The sequence below is a fragment of the Falco cherrug genome, chromosome 6 (genome assembly GCF_023634085.1).
Source record: "Falco cherrug isolate bFalChe1 chromosome 6, bFalChe1.pri, whole genome shotgun sequence".
NCBI lineage: Eukaryota > Metazoa > Chordata > Aves > Falconiformes > Falconidae > Falco > Falco cherrug.
Window position 1 is genome coordinate 1,225,071 of NC_073702.1, and position 24,487 is coordinate 1,249,557.

General features: G+C 34.8%; 1 long non-coding RNA gene across 1 annotated transcript in view; it reads right to left on the reverse strand.

The window, feature by feature from the left end:
- Positions 1–24,487, reverse strand: part of LOC114015070 (uncharacterized) — a 103,586-nt gene that overhangs the window by 78,940 nt on the left and 159 nt on the right. The gene's annotated exons all lie outside the window — the stretch shown is intronic.

Consider the following 24,487-nt stretch of genomic DNA (forward strand, 5'->3'; position numbering starts at 1 on the left):
ATTTCATAGTTTGGCAGCTGGAAGATAGTTCATGGAAAAGCTCTTTTCTGGGAGTTTTTCCAGAGCACCATATTCTTGTTGACAAGCAGACTCCAGCTATGTGAAACTGACTCTTTCTGGGTTTCATGGGGGATTTACAGTACCTCTTTCAAACAAGTTCCCTTCAGCAATTAGTCTGCTATAGAAGCTTCGTTACCTCATCTCCTAGGTGAAGTTCATGGTCTATTTACATAGCCTCTTCCACCCTTATTATGCAAACTAGCTTTCTCATTTTCCCTCTCTTTATCACTTTATCTTGTATTTATGGCTAGGAAATACACCAGCTATCTGACTTTCCTAATAATTATTCTCTTATACTCTTCAACATGAGTTGCAGAGAACGTGGTCAGTCAGCATGGCAATCCCCTAGCTTTACTGAACAGACAACTCTGTAAGTCCTACATTAAGATGCCAAAATCTACTGAAGGTATGTCAACATCCATAGATAAAATTGATGTAGTAAGCTGGTCAATGGAATTGCACCATGAAAAAAAATGTCTTTGGAATGTCTAGTGGGAACTTCCCATTAGAGGTATTAAGCACACACAAAAAAAGAATCTTAAAATACTATTGTCCCTTTTCCCTCCGTCTATAAAGTAAGCTGGTCTTGTTACTGATGTGTGTGATTTCTCTCAAGAAAGTTATACTAGTGAGACGCTATAGAACTCCTTTGTGTTGCCTTTTCTTATATTCTAATTTTTCCACAAAGAATATCTCAGAACGTTCCAAAGTACATTTTTAAACCATGGGCCTTTTTTTTTATTTTTTTTTTTAATCATTAATGTTTATTTTATAGTAAGCTGCAACTTTGGAAAAGTTATTTTTTATTTTTCAGTGCTTTTCTTCAGCTTGGAGACCTAAGAAAAAGACCATTTGTTTCATATTTCTGGTATTTTCATACATAGTTTCTTTTCACTATTACCCCTTCAAAACTCAAATGTGAGTAAAGACACCGGTAGCTTAGGTATCATAGAAATTTCATGAGGATTCCAACCATAACAACTATGCTAATGATATCAGTTGGTGCTTATTGTTTATACTAGATATAGCATGTGTACATCAATTCATTTTTCATGCATGTTTCATTTTTAAGATCTTTGCTATATGTGTTACCACAACTTAGAAATTCCAGTAAGCTACTACTGAACATTGTCTTAATATTCTCTGATGATAACAAGAAGAGAAGAGGTGGCAGCTCTTTTTTTCACACCTGGGACAACTGGCTGCCTTGTACCTAAATCCCCAGCAAAGTTTCCCACATCTTAAGAAATTACACTTTCGTTGTCAAACTAGTCAGAGGGATTTCATGCAACTATGAGATCATTATTTCAGCATCTCTCATCATGCAAAGGAATCTTTTTACTGCCTGTATGTAGGCATTCAGCCTATAGATTAGTCAGACAAAAGCACTCAGCTCCTTACTTTGCAGTACACACTGCTTTGTCTTGTTAAAGCACAAAAAAGTAGGGCTAGGAAAGCATCTGGGTCAACCAATCTGGTCACCCAACATAAAAAGTAATCTGCCCTATAGATCCTGTTCATAAATGTATCAAGTTTCACACTAGAACCATTTGTTTCTGTTATTCCTATAGCCAGTAATTCCTGAACTGGTATTCCAGAATCGTACATCTAAATATCACAAACTTAATCGTTACATCTTAAATTCTTCAAAACTAGAAAAATGCTTCTCCTAAATTTTAAAACTCAACTTTAATTCCTAAGTTTACAAGGTTAACTGGTTATGTGAGCACACGCTATACATTTATGGACATATCTCACAATGCAAGATAATTAAAAGGGAACGAGGCTGTAAATGAAAAGGCTATTCTAGATGGATGTCTTCTACGTGATATATGTGATAGAAGTGATTAGCATTAACTGATCTTCTTGAAGAATGTACAAGTATAATTCATTATAATGGCTAAGAAGTGCAATTAGTGAACTATAGTGTAAATGACACTGCTGTTCATAGACCTACCCATAAGAGTAATTATATTTTGAAAACTACTTAGTGAAAAATTGATTGAATGGGTCCTATGGGCATAGATAATTGAGACAAAAATATGTAAACAAATTTCCATTAATAAGTTTTACAGAAAATTCATATATTTAAAAGTTTAGATAGTCTGGAAATATACATAAGGAATGAGAATTTTCTGATGTTTCATTTTGAAGGTACATTTAAATGAAAAGAATTTTTTTTTCTTTTTTTTCAAAGGATAAACGATCAAACAATGCTATTTGCAAACAATACAATTTGATTATTCTTACATTGCATAGAAAGTTTCATTGTCATTTTACCCTTGCTGTGGCCTGATAATTCCAAAAACAGTGAAGTTCAGGAAAAAAACCAAAGTATCCTCAATCATTTAACTTCCAGAAGTTTCTAGATGTGTAGCTTTAGTGTGGCACATGCTACATCAGAAGGAAACCTGCCTAGTGGTGGTTGCAGAGATTCCTGGGGCAACAAGAACGATATTTTTGGTAAGATAGTAATATAAATTATGTAACAAACCTATTTTATAAAATAATGAGCTTTGACAGTATTTTATCTAGTATGTGTGTTCATTTGAGAAGTTACTGATAATTCCTTACTGGCCTAATTCCATTTCATTAATAAATACTAATTTCTTGTGCTTTTTGAGCTGTCCAAGAGCTTTTATTTGATGCTGGTTTTTTGCTTAAAGACTGTACTTTGTCTAAAGACCTCAGTGAATTACTGTGGAAATATTTGATTATTCTAAAAATAAAGGAGTAATGGCCTTTGCAAACATAGCAAATACTGTATAGCGTACTTTTCCCCATAAAATGTATTTATCTGATTATTAGAAAGGAAGCATTTCCAGCTACCACTTAACTTACTTGGTTATTTAACATGGGAAACAAGGACTACCAGGCATCATATAAATTTATAACTCCAAGAGAACAAACTTGATGTGGAAAGATATGAGACTGATCAAGACAAAAATGAATGCTGGATAGCAGTGGCAAAATATTTCAGTTTTAGGCCCACAGGAGTCCCAGTGCAAATTGGTCCTGTGAATCTAACCCCTTCATCAAATTACAGATGTAAATTACAGCATGTATGACTGGCTGCATTTTCCATTCTAGAGTTCCCTACAGAGAACGAGGGAGCCAACTGCTACAGAGGCTCAACCAAACTAGTCTTTTTGCTCCCTTGAGAACACAAATACACCCATCAGAAGAGACAGCACTCACTTGTGTTCCACACCAGGAGACCTTACAAAATCACAGATAATGAGTCAAGACAGCACATTCTAGAAAAACTTATAAAAAAGGGAACCAGGAGGGGGACCATGGGGGAGACAAATACTGACGCAACACTTAAAGCTCTCCTGCTAACAATACTTTTTTAACTATGTCCAAGCTTTTCTTGAATAGCTGGCTCAGAGAAATCAAACACAAGAGACTGGATACTCACAGGATACATTCTTTGTAAAGAACAGAAGCTATAAAGAATAGACTTATTTTCAGTATTCAAATGAAACTGGCTGTCACAGACTTCCGTAAGTAACAGAAGGGACAAAACCAGATTTCAAGAAACAGATTAAAAACAGAGCTGTTGAATCACCTAACAGTGGATACCTGAGCTACCATGCAGAAGAACACTACCATTAATTGAGTTTCAGCCACAGAGGTGAAAACTGGAATTCTTGCTGTGCTTGCAATCTTCACTCACCTAATTACGGGCAGTTAATGTAGGAACAGACCCTATGACCTGTAAAAGCAAACCACAAATGTCAAGCTTTGTGAAGTAAAATCAAAAGACAACTAAAATATTTGAGAAAAGGTGCAGCTTAATGTAGTATTTCTCAAACTTGCTAGAAAACCATGACCTTCTTGTGCCTCAGCAGTCTTCATGAAACTTTCTGAGTCAGCAGCAGCTCAATTTCTGCAGAGCAAAGGCTGCTAAACACTAGCTGGAAGTATTTACATTAACTTACCCGTCATAGAGCATTAGAGCTGCTGCTTAATTATAGGTAGTTAGCAGTTAATAGCTGAGGTACACAGTTGCACCTTGTAATTATCTCACCTATTATCACCCCTCACTCCCAATATGAATGCTTCTGTGATGTATTTAGGAACTGTCATCTACTATTGGTTTTATAGGTACAGATCCAGAGTGGATGTGGAGATGGGCAAGTTTACTGCTCCCACCCTGCAAGTCATTTGATTTGACTTTTCCATGTGTTTGTTTCCTTCTCCACTCGTTTTCGGTCTTGCCCATTTATATAGTGAGCTTTCGCAGAAATGAATCTTTATATATTTTCCTATGACATGAGGCTAGCGTCAATGTTTCTCAACACACATTATTAATACTAACAAGTTGATGTTGCATAGAATTTGAGTTCTGTTGAATTATTTTATTTAGGCAAAACAAAATTTTTCATTACAAGGTTTTAGAAAGGTACAAAGAACTTTATTTCCGTGCCTTTGCCCTTCTAAATTCTACTCATTCTTGTAATTTAACTTGATGAAATATAACATTGACACCTGGGAACATCAGGAACTGCAATTTCAATTGGTGTTAAGGTGTTTACATCAAAGGTCTAGCATGAGGTCTTCAGTTTTTAAAGAAGAATTATGCTGAGCCACCAATAAACGTAATTGCAGAAACTGAAGATACATTTTTAGGTTTTTAAGTAAGAAACAAAAGAGGACACCTAAAAGATGCATCCTTGTAATTATTTTTGAACACTATGAACCTTTATCTTTGATTGGCAGCTGTCTAAAAGCCTGTGTGATTTGCAGTGGTTACTGAAGCCCAGTTTCTAGTGGACCAACATCTACATTACTAAGCTTCTATCTCAGCTAATGTCGTTATTGGAAGGACTATGCAGGAAGTCCATTACCTGAAAAAAAAGAATATATGAAAGACATTGGCAATGCAAAGCTGAAAGTCTTTAGCTGTTGCTTTTTTCACTGACCCTTCCCTGGGCAAATCCATGACCTTTCACCTACTGAATCCAGAGCACTGGATATTTTCCAGATTTTCTTGAACATAATTTCTGCCTTTTTCTTTGTATATTTGACCTTCACACCTATTTCTTTTCCTGACTCAAAATTTAAATTGCTTTCTAAGCCTAAGATTCTTCCTTCATTTGAGGTGGTAAGACCTATCTTTCTACTCAGATAAGCAGTATTCCCAGGATTCAAATAGGTGGCATCTTCATTTATTGATTCATCCTATATTTTCTTTAACTCGGGAATACCTTCGAGGTCTCCACATTTCTGAGTAATTTTCTACACCTCTGGGAATTTTACTTCCCTATTTATTTACTTTTGTTTCTCAAATTTAATTAAGTTCTGAATCTGTGACCCCATGGAAGGAAAAAGGATGAAGCTTTCTGTTGCTTTAATGTTTTCTACTGAACCTAAGTTTTGAACAAGTTGATTCTTTTTAAGGAACATTTACAAAAATAAAATAATGACATACTTATTCCTTATCAAAATCAAGAGATTCAAAAGGCAGAATGTGACTGTGTGAAGCATCTACTAATTGAAATTGCTTTCTTCCAGATCCTAAAACTTAAGGTTTTATGTGAATGCTTTAAAATAGACCCTTTACGCAGAAAAATATAAAAAAGAAAAAAATCAAACCCCAAACCAAACACCACCCCACCAAAAAAAATATCCTTTTAAACTCAGATCAAACCATTAGGCTTCTAGACAATATCTTAATACTTAACACTTAACTTAAAAAGTTTAAGTTTTAGTAATTTTACCCATATATTACCACTGTTCTCCCTTTTGCTTGACATTCTAGAGGCTCAGTCATGCCAAGGACTCTGATAAAGTGCTATTAAGCTATCTCTTCTTGCCTGCCTACCTAGAGCAAAGCATCTTCTAGCTCCCCTCCAAAATCCAGCCACAGAGTCATTGGTAGCTGTCTGGTGTTCCAAGATACCCCTCTTCAGCCTTTCCATTCTTCTAGCTGTCAGTCTATATCCACACTGCCTCTTGAGTAATAACAGCAGCAGCTCATGAGGCTCAAGCACATACTGTTGTTAGCTCTACTGCCGCTTCATTCTAATTTTCCAAGTAAAATAAAACTAAATAAAATGAAATTATACTGCATTTTAAATAATACCTAGATAAATCACCTTTGAAATAATGTAACTAAACATTTGCAAATAAATTGAGTATTTTATGTTGCCCTCATCAGACGTAGTACCACCCTGTGATGCCCAAATGACCTTTAGCGATCAAAAAGAAGCTGTACAAGAGAATTACTCTTTTCTTCATTTTTTCCTAAAAAACTTTCACCAAAGATTCTGTACAAAGGCTCATACAGAACATGTAGGAATAGTTCACGGAGTTCAGAAAATGACTGTTACTCAGCTTTTCATTCATTTAGGACAAATATATGTGTATTTATATAGATATTTTGGCACACTTTGCCATATTCCAATTAAATTCCTTTTGATTTTTTTTTTTTAAGATTACAGTGAAATCTCTCTTATACTTTCTATGTTGCATACATTTTGAAAAACAGATATATTACCCTCTACTTTCTAAACAACTTTTTTAATGATACTTTTGTCTTTGGGTACTGAAGCAAACACAAGTTATTAATTTCTTCCAATGATTTAGACTAAGAAACTGTCTTTACATTTGCCTCAATGCCAGGAAAACTGCTATCTGCATGCCATGCTTATTTAGCTTAAGAAATTGTCATCAAGTTTATGTACAACAGAAGTGCATACTCCCTTGTTTTTTGTAAATAAGGCATCCTTTAAGAATGGAAAGCACAAAATTCAACTCAGCAAGAATCTAAAGGAAATCTATACAGTCTTTGAGTTTTCAGGTTTAAATGTCTTTATCTTTTATTCTAAGGTTAGGAAATCAACAGCTTTCTCCTAAGTGTTCTATTGCTGTATACGTATCATGCTGACCCTGCCCAGGAAAACCCTGTACCACAATCACTCTTCAGGAAATCATGTTAATGTATTACAAAACCAGCATTTTCCATATGTAATACCAGAGGTTTTTTCCTTTCAGCAGATTTGAAAATAGGTGGTAAATGACTACTAATTTTGCCAGGTTGGTAAAATTTTCAGTTCTAAATGGACTCCATGAATTAGGGAAGAAATGCAAAGAACATACCACAAGTGACAATGCATTGAAATAAGAGATCTTTAGATGAACTGCTTAAACATTGATAGTCCTATATATACTTGTTTCCCCCTGCCCAGGACATAGTGTATTTCCCCAGAAAAGTAGCAGAAGGCCCAAAATCAAGACACAGCACTGCATCAACACCTCTGATTTTAGAACCATAATTTCTACACTTTCAGATTTCACTCAAAAAAATTAGTTGCAACCACTAACCTTTCAGAAGTTATCAAAAGTCCAGAGTTTTAAACAGTCAGAGAAAACTGGTTACTACTGAATAGTTCACTGTTACTATATCTTTTCAATGACACACAAATGTTTCATCCAAACACTTCTTTGCCAGGTCTTGACAAAGTAGCCAACTATATGACATGGTTTCATAAAGATAACTTCTGAATGGGTTTGAATCAAATCCTTTAGTGAGAAACAGCATCCACTAGATTATACAGAAAATCAGCTACAAAATCTGCCCTATGATGCATATAATCTACCCATATTTCCATGAAGGGGAGATTAAAAAAAACCTAAGGTTTTGTTACTCTTTCTTTTTAGTAGCACTTGGTTTGATGTGACTCTTGATTTTAAGAATTTTGAAACTGTTTACTTTACAGTTCGTTGTTACAATATTTGCCTCTTAAAATTTCAAAATTCTTGCAATTACCACTTTTATTCATACATCTTACTACAGACTATATCTTGCAAAATTCTGCTAATGGCTTCCATTTATGATCCATTCTCAAAATGAATATTGCATTTTTGAAAGCCACTCTGTTATGATCAACTTACATTTGCTCTTGATTTAATGGCATATTGCTCAGTATACCTATGATACTAAAGATACAAAAAGCTATAAAAATAAACTGAAGAAGACCAGAACTTTTTTACATGAAAAAAAAATCAAATTAATTCCCTTGCTCTTTTTTCATTAGGAGAAGTTATTAAAATTATGCTTATTTCCATTAAGGAAATAAATCACAGCTGTAAAAAGGAAACAAAATCACAGGTGTATTCATAACTGTGAGACACAGGGAAAAAATCACAGGTGTATTCGTAACTGTGAGACAATCTGAATAAAAACTTTGTGCACAATTATCACAAGCTACTGAAAGCTGTCACACAAACATGCCCTCCTCTCTCACCTTCCTCCCATTCTACCCCACCCCTGAGAGAAGCACCAACCCTAAAGCAAGGCTATACAGTGAATACGGGCCAAAAGTCACTCAAGTACATTTTACTCAAGAAGCTGGATGTAAGCCAGCTCCGGTCTGGAAGCAATCTAAGCACGTTCATACAGTGTTGCACGCAGATTTATAAACCCTGTCTCTCAATGTTGATGTTCCCCATGATGTTCACTGGAGGCTTTGCTACTGTTATTTATTTTATTTGGAAGGCACTCAGATGCAATGGTGATGAGCCACAGTACAAAACCCTGTGAGAGAGAGTAAGAGAGTGTGAGACACAGATGAGAATGAGAATATAGACAGTTTTATTATGTTCGTCTTAGTTTGAAATTCATAATCCTGAAACTCTCTGAACAATGGACTTAAACTACAGTCAGCAATTCAAGAGGAACAGATTCCTCACATTAGCCTCTTGGTATGTGGTGCCAAAAGGTCAAAAACATTGAATACTATTTAAATGTGTAAGCTGAGATTCTGTACAGAAACCACACATCCTGAAGTGGTGTGAGAAATGACCACAAGCCCTTTTAACACTAGTTTCTGTCACAAAGCAGATCTTCTCTAACACCAACCTCCTGATTATATTTTGCTATTCCACTAGTTAAAAATGTAAGGGAGGAAACCGCATCCTCTTACAGCCTGAACATTCTGCGTTCTGCTCTCAAGCGACCTTTACATATTAGGCTTTGGACACCTAATTTTGTTCCCTTATTTTAGGATGCTACAAACCTGAGAAATAAATCATAATATTATTTATTTCATTGTAGCAAAAGCTTTCTTAATCTATTTCTTTTGAACACATATATAAAGAATATACCCCACATTTACACTCTGTTTCTGTATGTGCATAAAATTGCCACAAATAAAATGAGAGTCACAGTTTATTCTTTGTATCTGATAAGAAAAAAAAAGTTTTAAGCCTTTTTATGGAGTGATAAAATAGAACACAAATTTTATAATTTATGGTTCACAGGATGCAACGATTGACATTATATAGAAATTTAATCAGTCTTGCAGAGCTCACAGACATATCACAGTAGGAGGTTCTTTTGACATTTCATGGAGAACTAGGCAAGATGAGGTACAGTATGTGTGCATATTTCAGTATGTTATGTATTTTCTTAAGCTTTTATACTTTCTGAGTTTGTTGTCATCTTGGAGGAATTGTTCCTTTAAAAAGTTCTAAATACATGAAAGATTGAAGCTTCAACTTCTGTTTGAAGCAAAACAGAGCTAGAAATACCTGCAGAGCTAGCCAATTTTTTTCCTGATATGGACTTCACAAAACTGAGACACATCTTTAACACTTTTTCTGTACCTCTTGAAATCTGTCAGGTATACAGCACCTGGCTGTAATCACATCATCTGGCTACAACCCTAATGTCATGTAGAGTTATGACTGGGAATATTTTGCCACAAAGTCTATCAAGGCTGTAGGATGAAAAAGTCAACTCAAAGCCATGGACCCTTACTTGCCCACCTACATCTACTCCATTTCTAAATTTCCAGCAACTAAGAACTCATCCTGAAGAGAAGAATGTAAAACTACTGTTTCCATTCTAAATTTTAATATTCTTATTTGCAGAATGGGTTTTTTATGTAACGAACAGACAGTGCCATAATTTTACTTCATCTAGCAGTATTCCATTATTCTTAATTGAAACAGTTTTGCCTGTGAAAAAAGTGTATGTCAGAGTGCCATAATTACATTACGATCATTCAGTAAACCTACTTATACACTATTACGATATTAGTGCTTGTTGGACTGAACATCTGAATGGACCAAAGCCTTAGATAACTTTATCATAAACCTGTGATTATGGCTGAAATCCCAGAGCTTCTCATTAGGAATGTAGGCAGCTATGTAAACCTTTTGATAAATAATATCTGATAAATCATTAAACATTTTGTGTTTCTATTATCAAATTTTGATAATTTTTCTCATACCCCAGAGTTGTGTCTTAAATATATAGTACACAGTATTCACTTTTTTGGTGGAATTAAATTCCATCTTCAGAAAGCTATTTTAGGAAACATCTTAAAGATAAATATAAATCACTAGAAACAGCCCAAAATTATATATCTGGCCAGATAACATGCAACCAGCTTAATAAAGTGCTCTACTGTATTTTTAGGTGAAAATCTTTCCTGAGATAGCACAGCAAAACCAAGAATCACAGCCATAAATGACTGAGTTGAACTGGATGAAACTTTAAGATGCCTTTTCCCTTGTTTGCAGCACTTGTTTCTTTGTTTTACTTCAAGTGAAACTATGTTGTCTTAAATTACATATAGGAAAAGTATTAACCCAGTAAAGAGTCCAACTACAGTAAAGTAACGATTAATGAGTGGAGACGGGTTACCACTGACTGATGGCTGGTTGGAGAGATTTCTGTTCTTATGTGCTCTGTCCTCAAGGCAGGAAGGACAGTGACATTCATGAAACATCTGGAGAACCTCCATGTTTTAAAGCCTTGGTTATTGAGATAAACCCACAAACTTTTTTGTAAACAGAAATAGCTGAGCAGTTATTCTGTAAGGGATTTTTTCCATGTCCAGAGCAGAGACTGGACAGGGACAGAAAGGTGGGAGCAAGAGATGAAAAGAATCACCCCAAGATGAACACCCACCTCTGTGAGGCAGAAGCCTGAGATAACAAACTGGTAGCAAAGTAGCATATACAATTTCCTTATTGCATTACCTTCTGGTCATTGAAGCTTGCTGTGCAAAATCAAACCCAAAACCAGTTATGTGGTAAAATTATAGGTTAATTAATAGAAAAAAAAGAGCTACTTTTCAGACTTCTAAAGTAAAGGTATTGATACTTCCTTATATTCATGCATTAGATAACTTCATCCTTTTATATCCTACCAAGTACTGTAAGTTTATTTGATTGCAGACAATCAAGAAAATTCAATTCCAAAAGAAATCCCCAATATGGTAACCAATTTTTCTTTTTTTTTAACTTTTGTTTTGTTTCAATATAGTTAAAAATCATAGTAGAAAACAACCTATTTAAAAAGCATAGAAACTGGTCATCGCCTTTGGAGTCTAAACCCAAGAAAGGCTGATTTTTTTCAAGCTAACCTATGCCATGGTAAGGTATCAACTCATTTCAGAAGTTTTATGTGGCCTATAAATGTCTATGACTTCTGTGAAGAGGTTTTTTATTTACCATTGTTAGACCTCGGAAGTTGCAATTTGGGTTTAGATGTCAATATTTGTCAGCAAAGCACAAAACTTCATCTGGAGAAATAGAGCATGAAATCACTTTCTCACCCTGCTTCTGTGCATCATACCTAACAACACTGAAACTTTAAAAAAAAAAATCCACACCAGTACTAAAGTGGTGTAAAAATAAATTGTCAGATTATTTTCTCAACTCAAAATCAAATCCAGAAGTATACACACTTTCATAGGCAGCTAGAAATCTGAACATTTCATTGCAATTGCTGCAATACCTTTACCTTTCATTTTTCATAATCGAAACCAAAAGCTAAAAGAACCTCTAAGTCTCACCTTTGCATAGAAATAGAGAAGCAGAGGGACCTTCCTAAGTACTCTTCCTCTTCCCAGGCTGTAAAACTGTTATCTTCAACCTTTAGAGGATATGAGACTGACTTCCCAAAGGCATCCCTGAGGTTGGTCTGCAATGAGAGGTGAAAGGTGCAAGTGAAGGGTGGACGGGAGCAACCTTGCTGATCTGGCAGGCTGCACATGTACCCAGAGAAGGCCTGTCTTAGCTTACTCCCTTATGTGAACATCACAATATATGGAAAAGTCACAGTTCAATGCTGTCTTGCTTCTGGTTCTTATTGAGGGCTTCAGATCAACTCTGTGGTGTTTTATGAAAAAAGAAACCAGCAACAACAAAACTTAACCAGTAAAGAAATGTAACTACTCAAAGAAATCTATTGCACTTAAAGAAGACCTAAACTCTTATGTAGTAATAGAAGCTACTTAAAGGTTTTTAGAATTCTAGGAAGTATTTTACATAAAAAAAGAAAGGGGGGGGGAGGGGGGAAGTCTCAAACCAAGGCTCCTGCCACCCTATTAGAAACTTGTACAATTAAATGTATAAATTTAAATTACTAGCTATGTGTTGGAGGGGTGGAAACAAAAAAAATTAAATTGGTTGAAGCTTCTACATTTGTAGCTGCTCATTCAGGCCTTTGGCTGGCACAGTTGATTAAGAGAATGATTTATCAGTCAAATGGCAGCTCTGTTCTTGTCTGCTGCTTTCTGTTCAAGCTTCCTCTGTCCTGTCTTCATCCTTTAATCCTTCGCTTCTTCTCTGTTTACCCTGCTCTATCTTTTTTGTTATTATTGAAGGGGAAAAAAATAAAGTAGGTTTTAATCTTTACCTCATGTTTCCCTCAAGGTAGAGAGGGAAATGATTGTCAAAAAGGGATAGAGACTGGATACTGTGGTTAGCTGGTAATTCTTGTTACCTGCTCCAGAGATGGAGCCATAATTGTGATCGCCTATTGCCTAGAAGAAGGGTATAAAATTATAGGTCTTCCTTCCCTGATGCCTTTTTCATCCTTGAACAGACTGCTTTAGTCACCAGGGTTTTCAGGCTGAACCCATCCTGAATATTTAATTCGTGTTTAAAGAGGGAAGCTCTCTCACTGTTGTAAACAGAGCTAACATTTTTGTGGGGTTGAAACTTAAGGTGTTCACACACTGCTGCAAATCCCTAATGTAACTTCAAAGTTGTAAATTTTGAAGGAGCCGAAAAGACAAACACAGGAGGAGTTGATATGACAAAATTCAGGCTCTTTGCACTGGATCATTAAGCACAATTAGTTGCACCACCCTTGTTACAAGGCAATAAGAGTAAGCAGTACAGATGTAATAAAAGACAGTACATCGTTGATAACCAATCTACATTCAGCTTACTACCACCTGTAAATGCAAGCAATATGTTTCTTTTAAACAGGCCTGGAAAGTGGCTCCCAGGATACCTTTAGGGAATGTGTACTTTTTGAACTAATTAATCACTGGATGTCATCACTGCTCCACTCCACTGCATATGAAACAGCAGTTCTCTGGCACTTAAAAATCTGAGGCAGAAGGAGGTTCAAGTGAAAGAGTTTAAGGGAAATATAACTTCAGTGCAAGAGAGATTAGCAGAAGTTAATTCCAAATGAAAATGGGCAATTTATCAGTGTAGCTTTTTTGTATTATGGATGAGTTTCCTTCATTATTTGCATTATTTTAATGCATATCAACTGAGAAGTTTTTCCTTTTTTCCTTTGTAGTAACATATTAAGTGAATGCTCTTTTGGCAAAAATGGGCATGACAGGCATGTATTACAGAAATAAAGGCTGTTTAAGCTCTCTGCTTTATAGTGAAGAAAGGCAACTTTTTTTTCTTTTTTTTTTCCCAAATACGGGTGTTTTTTGTCATATGTACAAACAGAAGCAGGACACCAAAGCATGAATTTTCACTAGTGACCTTAAGGCAGAATATGAACCAAGGTCTCCAGAGGGGAAAGGCTAATGCACCAACCTACTGCACCACCAAGTCCCCTTCACTTTCCAATTATCACAGAACCTCTCCCACTGCTGTGACATTCTCCCTGCCACATAGGTCAAAAAGTGAGTTACTGTCAAAAGCGATTCATCTATCAGCTGGCTCAGGAATTCTATAGAATAAAATGACCGGTGCTTTTCCCGCGTATGGCTGCAATACTACACATTTACTTTCAGGCTTCTTATATCTGAAATCATGACAGCTTTTTCATTCATACAGTATCATGTCATATCAGATTTAGAGACATCTTGTAAGAGGAAAAAACCTCACTGGTATCTCTTTCATAATAAAGTTCGGGTTTATAGTTACTACAAAACAAAGACCTCTGCTCAAATAGCTTTATTTCTAATCCATAGAATGATGTATGAGAGGTCTGGTTTTATATATACAGCCATACTACAAAAGTGATCCAAATATATTTTTGGTTTTTTTTCTAGCATGTATTTTTATTATGAAAAAAGTAAGCTGCTTACGAAGTCAGAAAAGTAACTTAAAACACTTAAAACTCAAAATGCTATGATATTTCACACACCCCACAAATGTCCCATGTTCTGCACCTCATAAAAAAAAATATCAAGTGACCCTATGCAATGTTCACAGGAGTAGTTTATTTGTACCTGTATCTCTCATGCCCGGAATAAAACCACTTTTTTCAAACCTAGCAGATTTACTCTAATGTTGAAAAGTCATTTTTCCAAACACTCTTTTAATAGTATGAAATTTCTCTTCCTTGAAGGATTTAATAATTTAGTACTGCAGATTAAACAACACTGAGTGGTTTCAACCTGTGAACCCTTTTTGCTCTGTTTTTAAGGTTATTGGCTTCATTTTGCCTCAAATTGTCACACAAGCTTACTAAAGATGCTAAATATTTATGAAGTTCTTGGCCTCAATGGTATGAATCAGTGAGTTGAAAATTAGATATTTAACAGATTAATCAAAGTCTCCATTTTATACTAACAGTTAGCTGCAGTTATGTCGGTGTTTAAAGACTTTCTTTTCTCCTGAACTTCTACTTTTCAGCTCTGCTCTTGTTGCAAGTCCAGGAAAAAAGAACAAATACAAACAAAAAACCCTCTTACGTTATTTCACAGTACTTTAATACAGTTGCTCATTCTGACTGTTTTGTAAATGAGGTCTGTAAGTCAGGATCCCCCACTAAAAATTCACCTCTAACTTCAAAAAATTCCACCCAGGGCTCTGCCAGCTTCATTGATCCTACTGCAGTTGTACCACTGCTGTGTCATCACTTCCCTGCCAATCCTCTGCATTTGCTTCACACAGACGTAGTGCGCATAAAACAGTTAGAAAAGTATTCACTTCCCTTTTTCCTAAATATCTGCTCAAAACTAAATCCTATAAATTTGCCAGGGATTGGTTATATAGACCAATTTTATGTTGTACCACTTCACCTTTATAAGAGATTCTGAGGGTAAGTTATTTCCTAATACCTGTTCTTCAGACATCAGGCTAATAACTAATGAAATGTTGCTAAAAGAAAACAGCTAGCAGAATGCCTATGAATTTTTACTTCATTAAAAATCTTGGCATATTATTGCCTTTTAACAGATTTACTAGAAAAATTCTAATTAAAAAGTTTCAATAATGAAACTGAGGTAGAGTTTTCCCTTTCTTTATGGAACCTATCCTTCAAAAGTCGTGAATTAAACAAGCCTCTGAACAAAAGAAACAAGATTCTAGTTTATTATTACTATCAGAGAATAAAAATAAATGCAGTTCTTCATATTCAAGATACAGTACAAGGAAGTGTCTCACACAAGATCTCAGAATTTAGTTGCCCTTCATATTAATCACTCTTGAACCAAAATTATTCTTACATTATTATTTAATAGCATTTTCCTACATTCTATATATAAATTTCAGGCATTTACTTTTATTTAATGGCTTCATATTATGTAAAGTTGATATATCAATCTTTAAATTACAATACTTTTAAGGAAACCTTAATTATTATATTTGGTTTACATATATAATCAAAAATGCACTGCAAATGGTGATTCACAAAAGAAAGAAAAGGAATAATTGCATGGACTAAAATACCATACCAAAGACCTCAGATGCAATTTCCTTAAAAAGAATTTAAAAATCACAGTCTCTTGCTTTAAAATAGATAATGCTACTGTTTTGGTCTGTGAAAAAGTATGCTGTAATTAGCTAGTACTACACAGTAAAATGATTTTTCAAAGAAGTTCCAAAAGCTACTTTTTTTTTTTTTTTTTTTTTAATCAGCTGAAATATGTAGATAATACGCTGGTTTGATTGCCTATAATATTTAGTCTTCATCAGCTGCAAAAAGATTTTCTGTGATTTAGCATACCTAGAATTTCAGCTAACAACATGGAGTTTCTTTGGAAGAAGGAAAACATTTTAAAATAGCAATTACCACTATAATTGCAAATAGCTGAAAGTTTTTTAATTTTTGATAGTCTGATTCTAGGCTTGATTTGCAAGATCATTTTTGATTGCATTCCTCTGTGAATCTTCTTGTTGACTTGCATGCTTTTCTTGTGTTTCTTTTTTTTATTATTACCTATAGCATTGGTAGAAACTCATCTAAAAACTGGGGAAACAGTAGGTCAAAAGAATCAGGAAGGGCGAAGGTAAAGGTGTTTGTGAGTCTTTCACATGGGTAACCCATCTTCTTTCAAAATGCCTGCAGAACATATTCCAAAGGGTTCTTCTAAGCAGATTTTATAGAGGAGTGACTTTACAAAATATTTTTAGTTGGAATGAACTCATACAAAAATATTAACAATTGTCCTAATAAATTCCTTTTAACTGCTATTCTTTATCTCATTTCACTTCAGCCGTTAAACTAAAAAACAACCAGATCACCAGATCAGTCTTCCTCCTGTCTTCTTCTAATTCAAATTAACACAGCTCTTCCTCAGGTTGAATGTTCATAGTCCTAAATGCATATGGTATGGCCATACATAACTCTTCTTTGATCAGGTTTTCAGAAAATCTGATTGCTTTGTACCATCAATTGCATTGGTGAGAACCATAGTAACGACAATCGGGAGAAGTGGGTCTGTGAAATGTTTCACACTATTTTGAAAGTACTTCTGTATCGCTAGTGCCATCCAGTTTGGAAAACCCTTTCTTACTTGATAGTACTTTATGCATTTGGTTTTTTTACTTCTCAGAGCATGTAACTATTGATGCTGCGTTGTATTGCACATGATTACACATGGAAAAATCTTCACCTATGACAGTCTTAAGTTGCTGCTTTAACACTGATACACACAATTTTAAAGAAGCCATTGAGAAAGTGTAGCTAAAATATGGATGGCTATGTGAATCATTTCCTTCCATTCATCACAATCATAAAGGACGGAATCAGTTATTAAACATAATGAGTAAAATTCATTATTAGTAAAGCAATACAACAATTTAGCAAGAACAACTGACTATTGTCAGTGTTCATAATATGGATTACAGAATAATATCAATATACATATATAATTTACACTATATTTTACAACAGTTCAGTATTTAATAACCATGAAGAGACTGAGGAAAATCGGAATGACTAAGGGCATGTCAAAGACAAAGATGAAAGTGTTTTGAGATGCATGGTCTGATGAGTCATCTCTTATGACTGGACAGATTCTAAACAAATTGCTTTCACACTCCCTTTTAAATTCTGGTTTTTTGAGCACATTCATATTTTTATATATTTGCCCTTCAGACATTGCAGGATTGTCTGATGGAGTAAGAGAAATGGCATCTTCCAGAAAGTGAAGTTTCAGTGTCAATTTATTAATTATTTTCCTACTTCCTTTTGTAAAATTTCATGTGAGTGCAATTAAAAAGATGAGGAAAGTTTTTTTTTTTTTAATTGCCTCACCTTCAGATTTGTAGGCTGCATGTGAAGGATTGAAAATCAGTTCTTTGTTTACCCTTACCTGCAAGGACAGGAATTTCAAAATTTTTAAGTTGGTATTCACAAATTTGAACAAATAGCTCTACTCTCAGTTATATTTTATGACTGCATTTAGTATTTGTCCAAAAAAACATAACTAAGAAAAAAAAAAAGAGACTGAGAATATCCCACTTGTTCGGAAAGTAAGGCCATTATGAGCTAGATATGGTAATTATTATCTTCAGGGTTATGAAATGTACTGAGCATATGGCAATTTACATTTACTTAATTACATGTAGACTTAATTAATTGGTAGATTTACCTGTACATTTACTAACATTTTCTCTCCTTTAAAAACAAATTTTACAAAAGCATGTTAAGTGTTAGCATTAGAGCACAATAGAAATATGTTCTTTGATAGGAAAAAAATGCCAGTAGGGTGTGCTTCTTACAACTACATGTATTTCTAAAAATTCAAAGGAGCAGTTTAAGAGACCTAAATAGTTTACCAACTGGCAATGGACATTTATGGAAGGACTTTCAAGGATCAGACATTTTCTGAACTGTCACTTTTAAATGTCTGAAAATAGGTATTTTAGGATTGGGCTGGTGTAAAATGCCCGGAACATAGGCTCTTAGTGGAGTGTGCTGCCTCTCACCAATTTGTTTTGGCAGAAATAAAAGATCATTCACCAAAAGGCTGAAAAAGACTCCGCTGAATATGCCTAAAATCATAGGAGTTACATAAAAGTGGCAACCTTTCCTATAAAAATAGCTTACACATTTCTACCAATTTCATCAGTTACAACTTAATGTAATAGGACTAGCGCAGTATGTTTAAGGATTACTAACCTGGATAATTCTATACATGCTCATGAACAGATCACCACTTGCTTTTTTTTTTTTTTTTTAAAAAAAAGGGGGGCAGTAATAAAGTCATCTTTTTCCAGCAACATTTCCAGTGAACCCCAAATATGATTTTCTGCTGCTTTATTCATTCATGAAAAGCTTATAAACTTTACCTGAAAGCATGCTGCAGTCATACATGATTTGCCTTTTCTAGTCTCCTGTATCTATCTGGTTTTCAGTATTTTCCTCTTTTGATTTCATAATATTACATAGTCTTATTGTAGTGTATATGAATATACAGTCCCTAGTAAAATGGGGTCCAAATGACAGCGCAAGATTCATACTATATAATAAAAAGAGCAGTGACACCAGTAACACCACAGAGCCCTCAGTATGAACTCTGAATTCCTGCTTTCCCTGGAAAAGGTGCACTGTATCAACTTTAACAACGTGAGAGATGCATTCCATTAGTAAATCCTCACCATGGACAACTACATACAATTAATTCACCAACCAATTACAAAACCGGGCAATTTTCCAACTCCTTTACCTGCAGACCAAGCCAGTGACACAGTCACCTTAGCTCCTTTCACAAAGCAGATCTTTGTAACACCTCACATATGGAGTAAGGCAACTGAAATCCTGTAATTTTAATAACATCCAATCTGCCTGTCAAATCAAACTATTGTCTCAATGACAAGTAATAAAGGCAGCTTGAACACACTGTGAGTCAGGAGTAATAATTGATCTCTTAAATATTTTTTCCCATGCTATGAACCTTACGCTTCAAACAGGCGTATCCCAACTATACTTCGGAAAGCTCAGGCACAGCCACTTCAAAGCGTGGTGATGGCAACATAGTTATGCTATAAGTAAGTCCAGTTCTTATAAGTTTCCTCAGTATTCCACACCAATGCATTTTATTAATGTGATTAAATCACGTGTTTTACAATGCAAAGTTGTAGGTGAATTTGTATTTCGGTTAGTAACAGTTTGGATGCAGATACAGTATCAAAAGGGTAGACATAACTTCGAATAATTCAAAGGGGAAATGCTCACGTCATCTTTTGACCTTCCCAAAAAACCTCCCTCTGTTTTCATCATCCCATTTTCTATGAGATGTCACAGATGTTTGCATACGCATTTTTATATGTCCATTTCAATGAAGGAAATTTATGTCTAAACTTCTGTAAAAAACTATTAGTCTTTATACGCTTTTTTCATATTTTCTTCCAGAAGCTGTTTCTTTTCCTGAAATTCTTAGGCAGTTCATAATGTGATTTATAATTTTCTTCTATAAATTATGTCTCTTCCAGACATGAATGTGAAAGACACAGAAATTAGTAATTTTTATTACAGACCTGTTTCTTTCTAATATAGGAGAAAGATACATTGTTTGCCAAAAGCCAACATTAAAAATAGTTTTAAAGGTAAGGGAAAAGCTTGCCAGCAGGTTTGTAAAAAAAAAAATAAAAATCTTCTTAGGTGAATTATTTCTTTGCTGGTCTTTAGCACAGGTTCTGAATAGTCTCCTGCATATTCACTCCTGTCCTTCCCAAACAAAACTGAGCCTGAGATCAATCATTTTTTTTAGCAGTTAAGAATAAGATGAAACTTAAAAATGCCATGAAAACAAGAGGAGTTTGTAGTGAACAGAATGTGGTGCAGCTTTCTTTAGGCAGAATTACAAATCAAATAAGAAAATATATTTTTCTACCTGAATAAAAAAAACAGACATCCACTCTCATCTCTATCACCTCTAATGTGCATTCATAAGTAAAGCAGTCAAGATTGTTCTTATGCTAAATAAAAATGTAATTTAAAGTGATAATTTATATCAGCAAGCATATTTAGATAAAATAAAAAGAAAGAGTAAGATTTACAAACCAATTGAGGCATCTGAAGTGGGACTTTGGTTGAATACTGGTATGTAAATTGAAGACATAAAAAGACATACATAAACACATAAGCTTTTATCGCTAATATTCCCATGTTGCCTAGTCTTCTGCTTATGCACATGTCTAAAACTACACCAGGCAATTCAAGGCTGAGGGTTCAACACCTAAACCTGACCGAGACTCTCAGACTAAGCAGTTCCCTGATGTATTTTCACTGGAGCGTACAAGCTTCCTTACCACGCACTGCAGAGAGAGCCTTGGCACCTGACCCGCAGGGATACTGGTTCCCACTCAAGCTCTCCACATATTAAGAGTATGCAACACGGAGAGTCACATAATGCAAGTTATTTTACAGCTCCAACTCCCTGAATAAACCCTTATACACACATATTTAAACAACCCTAAAAGCCTTCGACACAGCAATCATGGGAGATTCTCTCTAAAATAGCAAACTGAGAGTTACAGTGTTTGCACTTCACTCATTAATACCATCCGTTAATTTGTAGATGTGTTTATTGATGTGCCATTATCAACATATCCTATATTCATAGACAATAAAAATACCATTTAGGTGTAATGGGAATGGCATATTTACAGGATATGCATTAACTATTGAGGAAAAAAAATACTATTACTGACACAATTCCCAAACACCACCTCAAAAGGCACTATCAGCTGGCATACATATGCAAACAAGTTCAAACAGATTTCACATCGCTAATACGGAACTAGTTTATCCCGCAAATACACAGTGTCCCCTGCTGTGATGAAAGGAGACATACCCAACATATTAAAGGTATGCCGAACAAAGAAAGAGATTTTAGGAAAAGACCCAATTGTTATAAAAGTACAATGCTAAAACATGCACTCCACAGCACCGATGACTACCGATCAAAGAAACACAGCCTTGATATTTAACTGCACCCTCAATTTGATATTGAAACAAAAATGTATAAGAAAAAGGAATCAGTGTCATATACTGAAAATTACATTATTTGTTGTGGAAGGCAATTATCAAAAGTTCAACAACCAGGATTTTCATAACCAGCTTCAGTCATTTCATAATATGCCAATATGCAACTTGGCTACAAGTATATACCCCCACTAGAAAAACAGAACTTCAGCTCTTTCTGCTGAATTAATGTTGATGTAAACACTAATAAACTTAACTTTGGTTAAGGAGATGTGTTGAAAGATCAGCTGATAGTGTTCATCAACCTAACATTACTAGGAAACATTTTATGGGCAGACAGAAAAAAATTATTTTAGTTTTCAAAATATCATCCTATTGAAATAATCAGAAAAAGCCCTACCTTGATTTACTCAACAAACTGAAAAATTCATATACCTATATTCAGTTAGAATACTCCAAATGCTTCTATATCGATTTTGCAACTTTTAGTATAAATTAACTAATAAAAATTACTAAAAGTTTTTTAAAGCTATTCTTCAAAAAAAACCTTTCACTTTTAAAAATTTCTTTTTTATAATTGCAAAAGTGTCAAAACATCATTTTTCAAATTAAATTAGGGATCTTCTAATACTGACCCATACTAATGCCCCTTCTAATTTCAAAGCATGAATTATTTCTATTGAAAAACAATTTTGATGGAGAACACCAAATCAAGTTCTACCACCTGCTCTTCGGAGGCTGAGAATAAATTTTAATTGTATAGCTCAATGTGTTAATACCTTTCTTTAAAAAGTTATTAATTTTCATAGAACTAATAAGCCACCAAGAGCTATCAGTAATATTTTTCAATTTAAAAAACACTTGTTCCATTCCATTATTTTTCATTTTTTATATTTCAATTTAGAAAAACATCTTGAAAAATCAGTATATTTACCACATCTGTAGAAATTCTACATGTTAATTTGTGCATACTAAACCTTTTGAAAGCATCCAGCTCAAATTTTTCAACTTATTTATAGCTGACTCTTTGCCCTTGTTTTTCCTATTCTCTGCAGCACTGTAGTCCTTTTGAAGAAAAGAGCTGAAGCTAGAGAAATATGCTCATTATCAAATACCTTAAGCATTATATATCTGAGTATCTATAAAGCATAAGAAGCCAAACGGAAACTATCCTTGAAAACAAATCAATCTAATTAATTAATTGAAGATAAGTCTCTACACAGATGTTCAAGAAGTTCAAGTAGTGAGAGGAGCATGACACATAGGGAACAGCAGCTGTCTTCTTGCTCATCTTGCTTTCTCGGGGGTTGTGTTATTGTTTCTATTCCACGTTTTCAGACTTGTGCAGTTTTGCCAGTTCTGACAGTCATATCTGATTTTTGGTTTTGCCTCAGCAAAACCATGGAAGCCCTGAGTAATCTTCTTCCCCAGTTCCCTGCAAGGGCCTGTTCCTTGCTGCCTGGTGACACCCATGGTGGTCTCCTTACCTGCGTCATGTGAGGGGTCTGCTCAGGCAGCGCTGCCTCAGCAGCTGCTCCTGCCTCCTCAGGGAAACGTCAGGAGGAGTATATTGATTCAGGTAATTCATTTTTAGGATAGTAAATTATTTTAATGGAGGAAAGATTTGTCATGATATGCATGCTCAGTCTGATTGGGGAATGGATTAAGGCCCCATTATGAAAAATAGAGTGCTTTCAAAGAAACCTTTCTTTTAAAATAGCATGATACCGTTCAGAAGGTGTGGATGACAAGGCTTTCCCTTGGCAAGAGCAATGATTTCATTACACACTATCACTAACAGCTCTGTTTTCCTATGAACAAGAAAAGGACACATTTGCAGCTTTAGAATATAACATAAACTAATTGCAGGAAGATCATGCCAGACTAAACCAATAGATTTATTTTCATAAGATAACTCATATGCTTGATGAAATATCTATCTTGATTTCAGCGAGGTATTTCATACAATGCCACATGTGAAAAGGTTAGTTAAAGTTGAAACTACATAAGCTAGCAGTGAAATTGAAAGGTAGATAAGGAATTAGCTAAAGAAGAAATGGCAGTAAGTTTTCTGAAAGGTAAAATGTCAGGCTGAGAGGTAGTTAACAACCAAGAGGCAAATTTTGGCACAAAAATTATTTATAAATTCAGAATGAAAAAATTAGAATGGAAAAGTAAATAAGTTTCTAGAAGAAAGTCCAAGAAAAGATTTCTATCAGGAAAAGCAAAAGCTTCTAAGATGGAGTCTGCTAAGCTTATGATGCTAAGACAAGAAACTTGGAGATGAAGAGGGTCCCTGTTGGTTCTGGGTTTCAAAATTTCTTACCTCTTACATCCTTTTACGAAATTCTGTTATCTTAGCCATCAGTGTACCACCACATTCTGTGTGTAGCCCATGCTTTGTCAAGGCACATGTATCTCCTGAATTACCCTTTTTGAATTACTCAAACTATTATTCTTAGGACTTATCACTCATGACCTCTGTGATAAGGTCCCTCACCCTCAAAAGCCCATTTAAGCCATTTTCACTGAAAAAGTAATCAATGCATTTCTCTGCTACCTCTAGCTTTACTGTTGTGGCTTCTCTCATTCTTATTAGTTGCCTTGCTCAATTCTTCACCATTTCTTCCTGCTTTTCTGTTTTTTCTTAATAGTCATTAAATCTTGTTAACACTGTTTTTCTTAGCAAATATGAGGAATGCAAATAGCAACGATTCATTCTTTTGCATGCATTACCTGCCAGATTCACAGTTCAACTTTGCTTTTAGAAATTATCTTGTCTAAACCACCTATATCAATACTACAGATTTTGGAGAAACTAAATAAAACAGAATTATATTTAAGCTTTTCTCCTTTGTCCTCAACAACTTGGAAAAAAATGCACTAAAAATGTAGTGTATCATAGAATTAGGGAGTAAATATTCTGGTATTGTTCTTTCCATTTACATGTTCTGGGTTTATCTGAAGTTCATCATGCCTATTTCTGGACTTACTGTATATGGGTAAGACATGTATAATCAACCCTTAAACCAAATTTCTTTCCTT